The sequence below is a fragment of the Pipistrellus kuhlii genome, unplaced genomic scaffold, assembly GCF_014108245.1.
Source record: "Pipistrellus kuhlii isolate mPipKuh1 unplaced genomic scaffold, mPipKuh1.p scaffold_m20_p_4, whole genome shotgun sequence".
NCBI lineage: Eukaryota > Metazoa > Chordata > Mammalia > Chiroptera > Vespertilionidae > Pipistrellus > Pipistrellus kuhlii.
Genome location: NW_023425540.1, coordinates 81,156,404 through 81,174,864, shown reverse-complemented (window position 1 = coordinate 81,174,864; position 18,461 = coordinate 81,156,404). Strand labels below are relative to the sequence as shown.

The 18,461-nt window shown below is 51.5% G+C and overlaps 1 long non-coding RNA gene across 5 annotated transcripts; it reads left to right on the top strand.

Annotated features, from left to right (window-relative positions):
• Positions 1–306: 306 nt before the first annotated feature.
• LOC123651165 lies at positions 307–14,354 on the top strand. Of its 5 annotated transcripts, XR_006739686.1 has the most exons (3): positions 9,753–10,623; positions 11,888–13,273; positions 13,529–14,354. It is a non-coding gene; the product is annotated as an uncharacterized LOC123651165 (long non-coding RNA). The 5 variants fall into 5 exon arrangements; XR_006739689.1 differs by lacking the exon at positions 9,753–10,623 and adding an exon at positions 307–3,234 and having other exon boundaries at positions 11,888–14,354; XR_006739687.1 differs by lacking the exon at positions 9,753–10,623 and adding an exon at positions 6,591–8,076 and having other exon boundaries at positions 11,888–14,354.
• Positions 14,355–18,461: the final 4,107 nt, after the last annotated feature.

Below are 18,461 nucleotides of genomic sequence, written 5' to 3'. Positions count from 1 at the left end.
TTTCCGAGCCCTTCTGCCCCCTCAGTGATAGCCTCTGGGCTCCCCTGATCAGGTCTTCACCCTCCTGTCCATTGGACGGCCGTGGAGACCGCTGCTCGCTTTCCAGCTGTTTCCATCCGGGTCTCCCCGTTGACTGACTAACGTTCCCATATTCCAGGGGAGGGGGCCCTGACGGAGTCCCGGTTCACTTAGATCAGGGTTTCCCAAAGTGTGGTACGCGTGCCCCCAGGGGTACGGGAAGAGTTTGGTGGGGGTACACGTGGCACCGGAGTTTGGTGGGGATATGCACTGCACTGTGCTTAGCTGCGCCTGATTCTACGTTCTCATGAGTACGAGGGGTACTCAGCGATACGGAAATTATAGAAGGGGTACACATATGTCAAAAGTTTGGGAAACACTAAGATGAGCGAGAGTTTGGAATCACCGTTAGGGTCTCGGGGTCCGGCAAGGGCCTGGCGTTGGGGAGGGACCCCTGGCACCTGCTCTGAGGTTCCTGCTCCTGGTTTTCTGGGCTCAGAGGTGGCCCGTCTGCGCCGTAGCCGCTGCATGGAGACGCGTGTAGCCAGATACCAGCCAGTCCCGACCTGGCTTTGGGGCCGGGGCTGAGCCGCCGTGCCCCACGAAAGCCCTGGCGTTTGAGCGTTTGCTCTAACTTGGTGCTTTTTTTTTTCCTTTTTAGCTTTGGCTCCTGGTGCTCAGAGAGCCACCACTTCCTGCCCAGCTGGTTCATTACCGCAGGGAAAATGAGGGACTTTTGGGGGCAGATGTGTTTCCATTCCACTATCATAATGCCCCTAAAAATCCTTATTGCTCTTGCAGTATTCCTCGGGGGCCCCAGGCCGGCCCCGGACAGCTGGGAAGATGGCAGGTCTGAGTTCCTCCAGCAACGAAGGGAAGAGAGGAAATGCTCTCCCCCTCCCACCCCTACCCTACACTCTCCTCTGGTGCCTGCCGCCCCCTGCAGACACGGGTGGCTGCGCGTGCTGTTTGCCCCGCAGGGACGGCGTGTGGGAGCTCAGGCCTGGGGAACGGGGTGGCTGGGCCTACTGTCTGCATCTGCAGTGGGGTTCCTGGCAGGGGACGAGGGGGTGGGGGAAGTGGGGAAGAAACAGGTGCTACCTGTTGGACAAGGTGAGTTTCACACTCTGCAGCCTGGTGTCTTCCGGCAGGCCCTCTGGGATCCTCGCCTTGGCACGGGCCCTGGGCAGCGCTGGCGTGCTCACCTGCAGCCCGAGCCAGATCGCTTTCCCACTCCCTGCCTCGGTTTCCCTGCCCGCCTGGGAGGGGCAGCAGCCCCGGCTCCGGTCTCAAAGGGGTCTTGGTTGTTCCCAAAGTGGCAGCGACCAGCTGCGCAGGCGCTCTGAACACGGAGCAGTGCGCACATTCAGCGTGGAAGGCATGGGTGCGAGCGTGTATGTACTCACACGTGCCGGATATGCCAAGACGGCTGGGGGGGCGGGGGGGCTGCAGCCCACACGAGCGCTGGTTTCTGGAATCAGTGTCACCCCAGGCAAGTGATTCCATCACTCTGAGCTCCCCTGTCTCACAGATGAAACCCAGTTACAGGAATAAAGCTTCCCAAGTCCGATGTGGCACCTGGCTAACTTATTCTGATAGGTACTTCTTGGAACAGCTCATTTCTATTCGTGGCAACTGATTGGTTTTCAATTTCAGGTTGAGACTGAAGCGCACGCCCCCCCCTCCCCCTTTTTTTTTTACATCAATGTAACTAAGAAAGGGTGAGTTGCTAGAAAGAAAAATATTAAACCAAGAATACAGGCGGTATGGAGGCTGGAGTGGAAGCCAAGAGGGTAGCTTGTAAAGTTTCCCGGGTCCACTTACGTTAGAGTTCTTTTTTGCTTTCGGGATTTGTCAAGATGACCCCGTGTAGGTGAGGTGGGGAGGGGTCATCCTGGAAAACAATGGCTACCGTCTGCATTTGCAGTGGGACACACAGCCAGACACCCTGACAACCTGGGTGTCACGTGTCTTCCCTTGATGGAGAGGGCCCGCCCCTTCCTTGCTCGCCAACAACAAGACCCCCTCAGACCCCGGCCGCTACACCCACCCCGTGGCTCTTATTTACCTCTTATCTTAGGACCGTGATGCCCCCGCGCCCTCTTTCCCGGCCGAGGCACCTTCTCAGTGAAATGGGGAGAATAATAAACCCTCTGAGCCAGAGCAGGGACCCAGTCGGGCAGCTCTGAGGGGTCCCAAAGGGCAGCAGCAGCCCTGGGATGGACATGGGGGCACAGCAGGACCCTCGGCTAACAGGTCCCCCTGTGCCTGGCCGGGCACCAGCTCCCCGCCCGCTCCTGGGACAGGGGCTTGGAGGGGAAGCAGTGAACACTGGATCCCCGCTGGGCAGGGGCAGACTCCAGTTTCACTTTCTGCTGTGTCATGGGGTGGGGGTGGCAGCGGGGCCCAGCTGGCCAGCTGGGGCGGGCACCTAGACAGCTGCCAGCCCAGCTGCCAGAGCACACCCCACACCCACTCCTGCCCAGCAGCCTGCCAGAATAGGGGCTGGGCCCTGGGGCCACCCCTTAACTGCCTCTCCCCACAGAGAGGATAGAAAAGCCAGGTGACGGGGTGACATGGCTCCTGTTGATTCTGGATGAGAGCGCTCTGACCAGACCCCTCCTTCCTGCCTCCCTTCACTGGGCACTTGTCTGCTGAGGACCTACTGTGTGCCAAGCCCTGTGACAGGCGCTGGGGCACAGCAGGGGGTACGTGGGGATCCCAGTCGAGTCGGGGTGGTGGTGGGGAGATGGATGAAAGAGTCAGCAAAGAAAGAAAGAATCCCATGTTGTGTGGGAAATTCCACACTGCAGGCTTAGCGTGAGCATCTCAGGGAGGGTCGTGCATACATGCCTGCATTTGCACATGTGCGTGTCAATAATGTGTCCGCTCCGGGGACACACAGCTAGCTGAAGAGCACAGACCTGGGGGCCAGATGTCCCCTGTTTGAATCTGGACTCTTCCACCAACTGCTGTGTGGCCTCAGGTGACCTCAGGCAAGTCCCCGCTCCTGAGCTCCCCTGGCTCCGGGCTGGAGTAAAAGTGTCTCCGTGACAGAGCTGCAGTGAGGATGAAGCACGCGGACATCCCTGAAGAACCGAGGCTATCGACCATGCGCTGTCTATGTCTCAGCTCTTCTCTAAGAATAATCCACGTGCCCTGTTCTTCCAGGCGGCAGGGCGGCCGTCCCCGCAGGCTGAGGACACTGGTAAGACGGTGAGTCCTTCCTCCCCGCTCAGCCTCCCGAGCCTGGTCTCCGGGAATGCCCACAACCAGCCCGCAGCTGGGCCTGCTCCGATGAGGAAACTGAGGCGCAGGCAGGTGAAGGCATGTGCCCCAGGGTACCCAGCTGGGAAAGACCTTTGGCCCCAGGGGCAGGGCCGGCGTCAGGGTTAGGGGCTCTGCACTTGCCTGAATGCCCTGCTGTTGTCATCTTGAAATTTGTAATAATTTTGGAACCAGCCGCTCCAGGTTTTCTTTTGGCAAATTATGTCGCCAGTCTTACCCAGATCTGACTTACTCCAGACCTGCCACTCTCTCTCTCTTTTAAAAAAAAAAAAATACATTTTATTGATTTTTTTACAGAGAGGAAGGGAGAGGGATAGAGAGTTAGAAACATCAACGAGAGAGAAACATCGACCAGCTGCCTCCTGCACACCCCCCACCGGGAATGTGCCTGCAACCAAGGTACATGCCCTCGACCAAAATCGAACCTGGGACCCTTCAGTCCGCAGACCGACGCTCTATCCACTGCGCCAAACTGGTTTTGGCCAAACCTGCCACACAACTCCCACCATCAGGCAGCCAGGTCCAGAATCATTTTTCAGATCATCAATACAGTGTTTAGTGTGGGCCTGAAATTCTGGGGGGAAAAGGAAGATTTATCAGGGGGCCGAATTATCCAAGGATGTGTGTGTGTGTTGCCCCTATTAGAATGCGGGCAGGCAGTTGCCAAGGTCAGGAACCCCAACTCAGTCATTGTTATATCCTCACGGCCTCGCATGTATTAGCTGCTCAGTTAATAGGGTTGATGCAATCAATGAATGGGAGACTGACCGGTACCAAAGCTATTGAAATGACACCTTGCAGGAAAGCAGGCTGTGTCAGCCCCGGCCGCCTCAGCAGGCCTGTGGACAGCCCCTGAAGGGGGTGGAGACACAAGTTTCTTTCCTCTCCCTCACCCAACATGAGTGGTTCAGGCATGTGGTCCCAGGTTCCTGTGCGTCTGTCCTGGGGGGAAGGGCCGTGTTCGGCTGAAAGCATTCTCAGGTTTTTGTTCTGGGCGGTTCAAGTCCCAGCCAGGGGTCAGGGAGCACAATTTCCTGAGCAGCTTATGAAAGCGTTTGAGTTTTTTTGGATTAAATGTCGTTTTTTTCCTCTGAAATTAGAGTTCTTACAGTCTCAAAGCTCCAAATTATAAATACTACGAAAAAGCAAAGAATCGTTTCAGAAGCCTTTAAGCGATTTATAACAATAATAAACGTGCATAGGCATTGTCTCCGTGGCTTCAGCTAACCCTGTGAAGTAGGAGTTACTGTCCTCATTTTCTAAAGGACGTTATAATCGCCAGCAGATATTGAGTACCAGGCACTTTGCACGTTTTTCAAGTCCTTTGAGTTGCACCAGCAGCCTATAAAGGAGGCACTATTATGATCTCTGGAAGAGAAACACGCGTAGAGAGAGAAACCGACTTGTCCAAGGTCACACCTCCAGCATGTGATGGGCTGGGCTTCAAGCCCAAATCGTCTCTCCCAGAGGCCAGCAGCTACATATTTTAGGCTCTGCAGGCCACGTGGTCTCTACCCAGCTAGTCCACTCTGCCACTGGAGCAAGAAACCAGCCATTGATAAACATAGGCAAAGGAACATAGGTGTCTGTGCAGTTCCAATAAAACTTTATTTACAGAAACGGGAAGCGGGCCGCATTTCGCCCACAAACTATAGATTGCCCACCATGTTCCAGGTTCAAAACCCTGCCTTTCTGTTAGGAAGCACCTGGTTCTGGCAGCCTTCTTTGCCAGCCCCTCTCCCCACCTGTGAGGTAACGTAAGTTACATGTCAGAACGAAGACCACTGGCTCTGGAGAGTTTGCGTGGCCTCTCTTTCCCTGAAGGAATTATGGAGCTCTTGGAATTCACAGCTGCTTAGGCGCACTAGTGACTGCTAGAATGGCATACCATGGGGATTTTAAATTGCGATTTTATTATCTGTCAACTGAGTAACTTTGAAAGTGGAAAGTGCTGTCGTTAAAGGAAAACCCTCAGTGGGGCACGCTGGCTGTGGGAAAGGTCACCTCTTCAGAGAAGGAAAAATGTCTTAAGACACAGAAAAGGTAACCGCAAGTGGGGTGGCGACTGGGTGTGTGGGGAGCAGGGGGGCAATTTCCCCAACAGGCCAGAGGCTGGAGCTTCAGGATTCCTGTCAAGAGGATGGGGGAGGGCATGCTTTAAAAAAAAAAAAAAAAAAAAAAAAAAAGCCAAAACCGGTTTGGCTCAGTGGATAGAGCGTCGGTCTGCGGACTGAAAGGTCCCGGGTTCAATTCCGGTGAGGGGCATGTACACTGGTTGCAGGCGCATCCCCAGTGTGGGGTGTGCAAGAGGCAGCTGGTCGATGTTTCTCTCTCATCGACATTTCTAGCTCTCTATCCCCTCTCCCTTCCTCTCTGTAAAAAAATCAATAAAATATGTATTTTTTTAAAAAGTTTTATTGAGATAGGGTTCATGAGCCATACAGTTCCTCCACTGAAAGTATATAATCCAGTGGCTTGGTGTATATTCAGATGTAGGCAGCCATCGTGGCAATCCATGTTAGAACACTTTTATCACCTCGGAAAGAAACTCCGCACCCTTGGGCATTGCCCTCACCCCTGAACCTCCAATGCACCCCACCCCCACCCTACGCAAGCACTCCTCTGTTTCCTGTCTCTGAGGATTTGATACTTCATGCAAATGGAGTCATCAGTATGTGATCCTCTGTGACTGGCTTCTTTCACTTAGCACAGTGCTCTCAGGGTTCACCCGTGCTCCCACACATCTCAGAGCTGCGTTCCCTTTAATAGCCAAATAACAGCCACGTTTTTGTTTATCCACCTGCCAGTGGGCAGAGATGTCCATTGTTGACACTTTTTGGCTTTTTTTGAATAACGCGGCTGTGACTATTCGTGCTTTTTGTGTGGACGTACGTCCTCCTTTCTCTTGGGTCTGTGCCTAGGAGTGGAATTGCAAGGTCACACGGTCACGCCACGTTTAACGTTCTGAGGAACTGTCAGAGGCGCGTCTTACATTGCTTTTTCCAATTTTGAATTCTGAAAATTTCCCATCCCTGAGAAAACACTGTAACAAGCACTCCATGCTCATCATCCAGGTTCAACAATTATCAACCCTTCGTCAGTTTTATATATATATATATATATATATATATATATATATATATATATATATTATTGATTTTTTACAGAGAGGAAGAGAGAGGGATAGAGAGTTAGAAACATCGATGAGAGAGAGTCATTGATCAGCTGCCTCCTGCACACCCCCCACTGGGGATATGCCTACAACCAAGGTACATGCCCCTGACCGGAATCGAACCCGGGACCTTTCAGTTCGCAGGCCGACGCTCTTATCCACTGAGCCAAACCGGTTTTGGCCTTTTGTCAGTCTTGATGCTCCAGCCTGCCCTTCTCCACTTTGTTTTCCCGCTGAGGCATTGGAAGCCAGTTTAAACACCTCAGTTTACGTTGTTAACATGGCGAAAAGGTCTTTTGCCTCAAACCATCCGTTCAGGTCTCCTGCGCCCACACGGTTGTGTGGATGGAATCTGGGGAGAAGGAAGGAATCCAAAGGAGTCTCCAGTGGGTCCGTGTGGGTGGAAAAGGAGTAGCTTCTGAGGGAAACAGGACTGGTGACAGAATATACAAAATGAACATGTGGAGCCCTTTATTCAAAAACTAATAATGTGTTTTAAAATGACAAGAGCAGAGCGTAACACCAAACGTTGGCCCTATGCAGCTGCACAGGCCACGTGCCCATGAGACCAGCAAAAGGTTGCCCAAGCAGCACTGATTCATTGGACGCAGGAATTCAGCGCCTCTGACGCCTGGGAGAGACATAGGGACCCGTCAACCCCAATCCCTGGAAAAGGTCCAAGGACAGTGGGTCCCCCTTGGTATGTGGGACAGGGTTCAAACCTATTGCATTTGAGTCTCCAAAAAAAATGAGATGACCCCAGCTCACATGTGGGTTATAAGTACTTAAACACACACACACACACACACAAACAGCCACTTGTCTTAAGCCTTCTTCCCTAAGAGCCTCCAGTTGTTTGACTTGGCCACACCACTGTGTCCCGGACTCCGGGTGTACTCTGATATCACAGCCCATAATAGGCCTGCAGTCTTCACCACAGAGGCCCGCTGGCCAGCAAACAGCACGGAGCTGCAGGGGGACCAGCAGTGCCCACGAGAGGCAGGTGGTACGGCCGACACTGGCAGCCAGTCATGGCCCCCGGCCCCTCCCAGCTCAGACAGAGCTCCATTCTCCTCCTCAAAGAGCAGCCTCTTCCAACCAATGGAACCTTAGTTCCCGCACTTATCCAGATTCTCAGCCCAAGAATGCAGAAATCCCGAGCCTTAAGTGCATCCAAGGCTGCGCTGACACTGACAACCTTGTCAAGAGGGGTATATGACACGACTGGGAAGAGGGAGGAGAGGGACCCAGGAGGAGAGAGCAGATACGGAGGTTGCAGCTCCTCCTCTTCTCTAGGATATTCAATGAATGTTCATTCATTCATCAGTTACTTGAGTACCTATGGCACATGAGGGACTGTGTAGTGGGTAGGAGCGGTATAGCAACCAAGACAGACCCAGCTCCTCCCCATGGAGGCAGGAGATGAACAAAGCATTGTTAAGTGGGATTTAAAAAATGTAATAACAATTACAAAAGCGACTACAGCAATGAGGTCTAAGTAAATTCTGGCAGCTCTGGGGTTTGTAGATGCCAGAGCGATTCTTAAAGCAAAGCCCAGCCGAGAGTGGCAGCAGCACCGCCAGGAGAAGGCTACAGAGGTAGGTGATTCTGTTTCCGCTTTTGCTTTTTTTTCTGCCAACACTCTCTCCCACTTCCTGTATCAGATGAGAGACACCCAGTGGGAATGGCTGAAGAAGGCCTCATAACACCCATCCCTCAGCTACAGTAACACCTGACCCAACACCACGAATCACAGCAGCACACTTCTGATTGGTTCAGGTGTGGTCACGTGACCCAAGCAGGGGGCCAATCCAGGAGTGTCCTAACGAGCTGGTGGGAAGGTTGCCTTTCATCCTCCCCAGTATCCAGAGCTACCTGTGCCCCAGATATTGAGGCCTACTGAGCAGAGAGGAGCCTAAAGGAGAGATGGAATGGAGGAGAGAAGTGGGAGTAGAAGAGAGACTAGGGCTGCATTCTGACCCCAGAGCCTTCCAGTCCCTGGATCAGCTCAGGCTCTCCTTCGTCATAGCTGCCCGAGTGAATAACCCCCCATTCTACCCCAACGAGATCAACTTTGGCTTCTGCGTGGCCCAAAGCATCCCAATTCCCTCTTCATGGGTTGTGTGGCACTGAAAGGGGGAGGCTGTCCTCAGAGCTCATTCTCCTCTAGGTGTGCCTGCTGTACTTGAGGATAAAAGAATCCCTAGACCAGTGGTTGGCAAACTGCGGCTCTCGAGCCACATGCGGCTCTTTGGCCCCTTGAGTTTTTAGCAAAGACCAGCTTAAGAGTACCCTAATGAAGTTAATGACAATGAACCTACCTATATAGTTTAAGTTTAAAAAATGTGGCTCTCAAAAAAATTTTCAATCCTTCTGTTGATATTTGGCTGTGTTGACTGAAGAGTTTGCCAATTGTTTGCCAACACTGCCCTAGACACATGTCCATGGGCCCCTCCCAATTAAGTTCCCACGGAATTGGAGCTCACCACGGCCCCCTTCCTGCTTGTCTCCATCTCCCAGACCCCGTCCCCACACCCCCCTCTTCTCCCACCCAGCTCTCCGCCGTGGACAGAGCTCGAAGCTTGTCCTGGCCTCTGCTCTGCGGCCCACCGTGTTGCATTTGTAACGACTTGTTTATGAATGCTCGCCCCAAGAGTGAGAACCGGGAGCATGGGGCCTTGGGGCTCACTCATCTTTGCACCCCCAGCTGCTGGCACACAACAGGAAGGAGGGAGGCAGGGAAGAAAGAAGGAGGGGAGAAGAGGGTGCTCATTCCCATTAATTCTGGTCCAGCCAGTGGGTGACTCGGAAAGTCAGTCACGTTTTGTATTGGCTTCCTCTACTCCAGTGTCACCTTCTGAGTAAAGTGTATTCTCCCAGTCCCCTTCCTGGCCCCTTCCCTTTCCTGTGCTTTCTTATCCTCTAGCACCTTCTGCTACTATCAGTTCTCCATGAATACTACTTACTGCTTCTCACTGGAATGTTACTTCCAGGTGGGCAGGCATCTTAGTTCTGTTCTCTGCTGTATCCTTAGCACCTGGAACGTGACCTGTCACCTAGTAGATGCTCAATAAATGCCTTTTGGAATGAATGAATGCATTTATCTATGTTCACCAAAGCCACAGGTTAACAAAGCTTGTTGTTGTTTTGTTTTTTTTAATATATTTTATTTTTTACAGAGAGGAAGGGAGAGAGATAGAAAGCTAGAAACGTCGATGAGAGAGAAACATCGACCAGCTGCCTCTTGCATACCCCCTACTGGGGATGTGCCCGCAACCACGGTACATGCCCTTGACCGGAATCGAACCTGGGACCTTTCAGTCTGCAGACTGATGCTCTACCACTGAGCCAAACCAGTTTCGGTTACCAAGCTTGTTTCTTAAAAGAGCCAGGCACTTCACGCATTTGGCAGGTGCTATGAACGTCGGCGACGTATTCGTTTCCTAAGGCAGCCCTAACCCATGACTACTAAAACTTGAACAGCGTGATTGGAGCTGCACAGACCCACTTACACATTATTATTTTCCAGTAAGTATCTGTCCTGCTTTCACTCTGTGCTTGGGCACCCACAGACACAGAGGGTCAATAGTACGCATTGATCTACGCCGTTTTATCCAAGGAGCCTGTGCACCTGTAGATTTTGGTGTCCATCGGGGGCCCTGGAACCAATGCCCGCGGACACGGAGGGACAACTAAGTTTCGGGGAGTCAAAAGTTAAAACACGGTTTTGGGCTGTGTGGTAGGTGGTCCCCCTAATTCCTTCACTGTTCAAGGGTCAATTGTACTACAAAGTGGCTTAAAACAACAGGAATTTGTTATGTCACGGTTCTGAAGGCCAGACATCCAAACTCTGGCAGGCTACACACTCCCTATGCCCACCCCCCAACCCCCACCCCCAGGTGCTCCAGGGGAAAATTCGTTCCTTGCCTCTTCTGCCTTCTGGTGGCTCTGATGTTCTTTGACTTGTGGCGGCATCCCCCCAGTCTCTGCCTCTGTCTTACGTTTTCCTCTCTGTGTCTGTCTCTGCTTCTGTCTTACCAGGGAGCATGTGAGATGCATTTAGTGCCTGTCTGGATAATGTGGGATCAACAACTCCTCTCAAGACCCTTACGTTAGTCACGTCTTTTGCCACATTACCACCTTAGGTAACATTTACGGGTTCCGGGGATTAGGAAGTGGGTATATCTTAGCTCCCTGGGACCACCATTCAGCCCACTATAGGAAAATTTGCACAAAGAGCAGAAAAATCCAAGATTCCCACCAACACTGCACTGACCTGACAGACATAATGAAAAGAGTATTATTATTGTATTATGTTGCTCCAATCAGAGCGTGAAGATGATTTTTAGAACACCATTTTGTTTTTTAATTATCCCAATTGAAAGAAACCGTAGCAGGCTTATGATAAAAACAGTACAGAAGAGTATATGTGGGAAGTAAAGGAGCCCCTTTGCAATTTTTCATTTCAGAGAGGAAGGGAGAAGGATAGAGAGAAACATCAACGATGAGAGAGAATCATTGATCGGCTGCCTCCTGCACACCCCACACTGGGGATCAAGCCCACAACCCGGGCATGTGCCCTGACCGGGAATCAAACTGTGACCTCCTGGTTAGGTCGACGCTCAACCACTGAGCCACATCGGCCAGGCTGCATACACTTTATTTGCTCATAACATTAAGATAATCGGTGTCTTACAATATATTCTGAAGTCAGGACAGCCCTCTGACCCACCTCATTCATTCTAGTGACTTCTATCACGGCATCTTCTTAACCGTCCCACACTGGCCAACATTTTAGTTAACTCCAGGATATTGTTGTTGAAAAGCACATGCTCTTTGAGTATACTCAGAGGGTACATTCCTGGAAGTGGAACTCACTCTCTTTTTCTTTCTCTCTGTCTCTATTTGTTAATCCTCACCAGAGGATATTTTTTCCATTGCTCTTCAGAGAGAGTGGAAGGGAAGAAGAGAGGGAGGGAGGGAGAGGAAGAAGAAGGGAGAGAGAAAGACACATCAGCTGGCTACCTCCAGCATGGCCCCCAGCAGGGGACAGGGAGCCAACCCAGGCATGCACCCTTGACCAGGAATTGAACCTGCGACCCTTGGAACGCAGCTGATGCTCTAAGCCACATGTGTCAAACACAAGGCCCGCGGGCCAAATCCGTCCCGCCAGGCCTTGCAATGTGGCCCGCACCGCGCTGTCATCACTGCACTCCGCTGTGTTTCCATCACAATGACAGTTTATGACTGTTCAGTAAACCATTCGGCCTGCGATTTAGGCTGGATTTTAGATTTTGGCCCCTTCTCTGATTGAGTTCGACACCCCTACTCTAAGCACTGAACACACTGGGGCCTGGGAAAGAAGTGGGACTTCTCTGTCAAAGGATATGTGCATTTTAATTTCTACAGCTACGGCCCACGGCCCTTCCAAAAGCTGGCATCATCCCCACACCGGTGAGCAGTGTGTGTGTGAGGGCGGCAGGGACCCCGCGTGTCAGGGGAGCCAATCCTAAGTGAGGTAAGTAGACATCCCATGGCAGCCTGGATGGGGCGGACCCAGCCTCTGAGGTCATCCCCGGGGCTTTCTGAGGCCATGAGCCACGCCGAGTTCTCGCCAGCTTGGGCTTTATACACGCGGGCAGAGTGTGGGGAGGTGAGCAGGGACTGTTCAGGAAGAAGCATTGTGTAGCCCGGTATTTATAACTTCAGAACTTAAATATGGACAAGACATATTTTTCTTCTAATTTACACAAACAAATATGTTCCCGGGCTTGACACTTCTGGTGCCAAGTTTCTCGGGGAAATGAATTCGGCTGTGAGATGACAAACCGCCAGGGAGCCGAGGGGGATGGAAAAGCCGAGGCAAGTTCGCTCTCCGCATGCAGATCCGGGCTGCTGAGCGGTGTGGCTTTCTGTCTTAGCGGCAGATAAACCTGCCGGCAATTTCAGGGAACGAAATGCAGATCCCGCAAGGGCCAGAGGCTGGGAAACGCTCCGGTTTGGATAAAAGGAGGTCTGCTCTGCCTCCAGCCCTCCCTCCTGCTGGCCTGGAGACGCAGAGAGGAGCTGATGAATCGAGGGAGGAGGAAGGAGGCCAGTGTGAGTGGCCCTTCAAGGGCTATGCGAATACAAACACCCCACAACCTGAAACCGTTCCAGGTGGGATTAAAGCGGCACGTTATTGTGAGTGATTGCTTAATTTATTGAGCTGTGGCAAGATCTGTAATGAAATACAGCCCTTGCAACTGATAACCTCCTGCTGCAATTGAACTTGACAATGAAGGAATATTTTCCAAGGATTTTTCTGGAACAGCTTAGAATTTTTTTCTCTGTGGTAGGGTGCTTCTGAGCACTCATTTTTCCAGTCAAGAGTTTTTATTTTATTTTTTTATTTTTGGTGTTTGTTTTTTAGGCATGAAAGGCTGATGTTAATCAGGAAATAAGCGTCATTTTATCGAATGCCTTGGGCGCACCAGGCACGTATTACACTTTATCTCTAATCCTGACGACAGCCCAATGAAGAAACTCTTATTCGTCCCTAATTGACAGATACGAGGTTTCTAGGTGTTGAGTAACTTTCCCAAGTGGCGTTGTCCAAGTCTGTAGCTACTAGCCACGTGTGGCTATTTATGTCTAAATTAATTTTTAAAAATTTTAAAAATTCACTCCCTAGGTTGCACTGGTGCCCACTCCCCAGGTGTGGCTGGTGGGTGCCCCACTGGACAGCACCGACACAGGCCATTTCGACAACGGTGGAAAGTTCCAGTGGTCAGTGCTGACCCAGAATGTTTGCAGGTAGGACTCCAACCTGAGCCGTTGGCAGCACTGTTCTACCGTTACCCCTTGCTTCTCGCTTCTCTTCCTTGGGCTGAGAAGTGGGGACTAGAGCTGAGATGTGAAACCCTGGCTGCACATTCAAATGACCGGGACTGCTCTAAAAATATTGATGATATGGTCCCGGCCCTGGAGATTCTGACCTAACTGTGACCAGGGGGGCGGGGGTAAGACAGGCTTGAGGGGCTTTATATTGTTACTTCCCCACGTGTCCAGCCAGGATTGGGAGCAGCTAGAAGAGCTGGTCCACACACAGGAGGATGGAAAGGACTCGTTCACCTCCCAGCAGAATGGAGTCGCTGTGGACCCAGACGTGGGCTTCCTGGAGGGCTGCCTCTGAGCCTTGCATCAAACAGCTCGAGCGGGTTCCTGTCTGCAGGCAGGAAAGCCTTGAGGTGCTTTCCCACATGCTTCCGGCTCATTGGAGACACAGCGGGGAGCTCTGCTTCCAGGAACAGGCCCGGTCACGCTGCCACGGGAGAAAGGAGACGGGACTGGAGACCACTGGGACGAAGTGGCGTCTGCAGCCCCGTCGTTGGCGTGGAGGCCTCGGGGTGAACCCACGCTGCCATCGGCCTCACAGAATGAAGGTGTTTCCCGGCTCTGCCCGCGGGAAGGGTTAGGAATACGGACCAACTCCGTCACAGTGAGCACCGCCAGCACTCCCATTAGGGTCTCTCCACACCACTTCTGACGAGAAACTGGGTTCTGTGCAGAGACAGCCGATCCCAGGTCTGAGGCAGGACATGTGCGAGAGGAGCCTAGAACGTCCCGTCACCCTGGGAGTGTGGGAGCTCTGGGAGACTCTGGGCCGTGTCCGGAAAGATGAAGGGGACACTGTGATAGGACGGCTGGCCAGGTGGGACAGCCGAGCATCAATAAGAATAGTAACACACTGGACTGGAATGTGTTACAGATGTCCACACCTACGAGTTCACAATGGTACCCTGTAAGAAAGCAAAAACTCATTTGTCATCTTTGGGGGATGTTCAGAAACCAACTCATCATTTTGAAAACTGTCAAGTAAAAAGGAAAGAATCAAGCATTTTTCCTTTCTGGTATGAACCATACCTTACAGTAACGAAATAGCTGATAAAGGAAGTGTCTTTTTATGGAGGTATTCCAGCCAGCACACAAATATGGAAGGATAGGACTTATTCGTCACTATTTTGCAAACTCTAACGGGTCTAAACAGTGATCATTGATGGTGCTAACATCATCAGACATTGTGTGCCTTCAAATGGAAATCCAACACAGCCACTTGGAAGTCATCATAAACACACACACACACACACACACATTAATCTAAGTAGCTTCTAGATCTAATTACTGCTTTACATGTAAGGGAGAGAGGATCATGTGTGATACCAATATGGTGACGCAACAGGCAAAATCTAGACTGTATGATGCTCTTCTACAGACAAACCAACCCAGCTTCTCACCAATGACAATGCACGGGAAGAAAAAAGGAGCCAGAGAGGACTGCCGGTTGAGAGACGTCAGAGACACATCAACCAATCCCAATGGGTGACACTTGTATGGATCCCAATTTTATCCCAACTGTAAAGAAAACATTTATGAAACAACCAAAGACTTTTGAACATTGAGTAGATATTTGCTGATATTAAAGCATTATTGTTAGCTTTAGTTGGGGTTAAATGGTATTAACCCCACTCCTCTTTTGGAGTCATATACTAAAATACGTGCAAAAGAAACCATTTCTTCCCAGAGGATGAAATGGGAACAACTAAAAAAAAAAAGAAAAGAAAAAGAAAAAAAGAAACCATTTCTGTATGGTTTCTAAACCATTTCTAAATATCTGAGATGAAGGAGGAGAAGAACGGGTATAGGTGGAACAAGATTGGCTGAGCGATGGTGGTTTTTGAAGCTGGGAGTTGGGTAGTTGGGGTTCATGGCATCACATTGCTCTTGTGCATCCTTCAAGTTTTTCATAATAAATATCAATTTAAAAGTGAAGAACAGATTTTTCCTTGCCTTCACTCAAGAGTATTGGGTTGGTCTGCCCACCCGTTGGTGACATCTCTGAGGCAAACCCGGGTAGCAGATTTGAAATACATCTTAGCGCGCGCTCGTGTGTGTGTGTGTGTGTGTGTGTGTGTGTGTACACACCTCCTCCTCCTGTCTTCATGGCAACCAGTTAGGTGAGACAGCAACATCCCAAAGGTTCCTGTCCTCACGAGGATCAGGCCAGGCTGCCAGTGTAGTGCCAGGCCCACCATAGCTGCTCCCTCTAGTCCTACTCAGAGCTTCATCAGCTCTGCCTCCTGCCTCCCCGCCCGCCCCCCCCAATTAGCCTCGTCCTCCCTGTGCACCCCCTGAGGAAATAGAGGCCCATTAGTGGAAAGAACAGGACCTCGAATTGGATTTAGCTCCAAATTCTGACTTCCCCTTTTAAACGCAGGACACCTAACCAGCCTGAGCCTCGTTTTTCTCATCTGTAAAATAGGCATAATGTGACCTCAACGAACTCAATACATATTATTAGGGGTGGGAGGTGGGGGGATGGCAAGAAGGACCTAGTCTCCACCACATGGAACTAGGCATTCAGAGGTGAAAGGCAATCTTAACAGACTGTGAGTGCCACGAAAGGCACATGCTATAAAATTTGAGATGTGAGGGTGCTTAGTCACATCCTAATTGTTTGAAAACTGGCAGTCACTGCATAGGAAATACCATCTCTCTCAATCATACTTTTCCCTAACCAGAGCATCCATACTTCCAACTACTGAGTATCCAGCTATGCAAGCACACGGAACAATTTTCCTTAGCTTAGTGTGTACATTTCCACGCGGGAGGTGCTACTGTTCCCATTTTGTGGGGGAGGAGGGAAGCATGGGGAGGCAGGGATCTTGCCCAAGGCTATCCCGTAGGTACATGGCCCTGTCTTCTCCTGTTGGTTCTCTGCATTACGCTTTGAAATGCAGCCACAGGCAGAAACCGGTTTGGCTCAGTGGTAGAGCGTTGGTCTGTGGACTGAGGGGTCTCAGGTTTGATTCCAGTCAAGGGCATGTACGTTGGTTCGGGCACATCTCCGGTAGGGGGTGTGCAGGAGGCAGCTGGTCGGTGTTTCTCTCTCATCGATGTTTCTAGCTCTCTATCTCTCTCTCTCCCTCCTCTCTGTAAAAAATCAATAAAATATATGGGGGAAAAAAGAAAAAAGAAAAGAAATGCAGCCACAGGCCAGGAAGTCAGGAAAGCTAGGAGACCCAACAAGCACTCCAGGTCAAATTCCGTTTCACAACGGAAGAGACAGTGGCCCAGAGAGGCCAAGCCACTTGCCCCGGGCCCCACAGGGAGTTAGCCTCTAAGCCCGTATCCAGCCCGCTGGAGGAGACAGGGAGGGGAGGCCCCGTGCGTGAGGGAAGCCGACTTCCTGCCCCGTTCAATCCTGTCCAAGCTGCCCTGGGACCGGACACCCAGATACCAAAACCAGGAGAGTCCTGGGCTAACCAGGGTGAGCTGGTCACGCTGTCTCGTAGTGAGGTGCCTAAACGGACGTTTTCCAGAACGCGGCCCCGGGATGGAGCTGGCCGGGAAGAGCCTCTAAGCCCCGTAGAAGTGCTAGGCTTCACACCTGCGGCCCCTGGGGTACCACCCACGGGTCATCCCAGGGGCCTCTGGAATGGCCCCTCACCCAGCATCCTTCCTTGCACCTCTCCAGACTGTCCTCCCCCCAGCCCCAGCCGCCAGAGGCTCTTCCTGAACGGTACACCTCGTTGCCCCGTGCCCCAGTCTACAAGTCTAACTAGTTTCTCATCTCTCCCATGCTTTCGGTCAAACTCTACCTCCCGCAGGCCTGAGGCCCCCTGGGTGGGCTTGTCCAGTCCCGCTGTGCAGCCTCCCTCTCGAACCCAAACTACTGGTCCGACATTCCAAGCAGGACCGGGATAGCCAGAGGCCTACCCATACCGCCCCCGCTTACACACATACCTTTTCCCACCACCCCACCCTTCCCTCCCACGGAATCAGCACAGTCAGTCGTAATCACATAGCTATTTGTATGTTTAACGGATTATTAATATCTAGTCTCTCCTGCCCCTGGCTAGACGGCCAGCCCACAGGGACGGGTGTGTGATATTCACTCTGTTCCACAGCCCCTGACTCAGCGGTGACACATGAGTGGTGCTCAGTGCATAGTCATCAGGCCTGGCGGGTGGCTCGGTTGGTTGGAGCGTCGTCCTGAGCAACAAAAGGGATGTGGCTTCAAGTCTTGGTCGGAGCACAGACCTGGCTGGGTTGCAGGTTTGATTTCAGGTCAGGGCACATGCGGGAAGCAATCAATCAATGTTTCTCTCTCACATCAATGTCTCTCTTTCTCTCTCTCCCCCCCCTCACTTCCTCTCTTAAATCAATAAAAATGTATCCTCGGATGAGGATTAAAAAAAATAAATAGCCAAAACCGGTTTGGCTCAGTGGATAGAGCGTCGGCCTACAGACTGAAGGGTCCCAGGTTCGATTCCGGTCAAGGGCATGTACCTTGGTTGCAGGCACATCCCCGGGAGGAGGGGAAGGGGGGTCGGTGCAGGAGACAGCTGATTGATGTTTTTCTCTCATCGATGTTTCTAACTCTATCCCTCTCCCTTCCTCTCTGTGAAAAATCAATAAAAAAAATATTTTTAAAAAATAATAAATAAACAGTCATCAAGTGGACCAACCAGCGCCATCATCACGTCCAACCAGGCCTCCGGCTGAAATTGCAGAGCTGTGTAGCCACCCTGACCTCCAGCTGCCCGCCAGACAGGCTGGTATCTGTCACACGACGGAAAATGATTCCAGGGGCTCCCGGGAGGAGCAATGGCAGCCAGGAGGGGCGTGCTTTTTCTTTCATTATCATACCCGCCCGTACCCTCTCCCCTGGCTCTGTTCACATTCCTTCTCCAGCACCAGCTCCGGAAAAAAACGAACATTAGCTGCAGGGTGTGAGGCGAGATAGCTGGCTGGTGCCGTCTCTGCTTGTAATTAACGCTCAAACTGTTCACGACTTGCTCCGGGCGGCAAAGGTAATAAGAACACGGCGCAGCCCGATGACTCGGCTGCTCATTACCTCCTTGCCTTTTCTTCCCCTTTCCTGAAATTAATTCCAGAGATTCCCCCACAGTTCTCGTTGCTAAGCTGTAAAGTTCCAGCT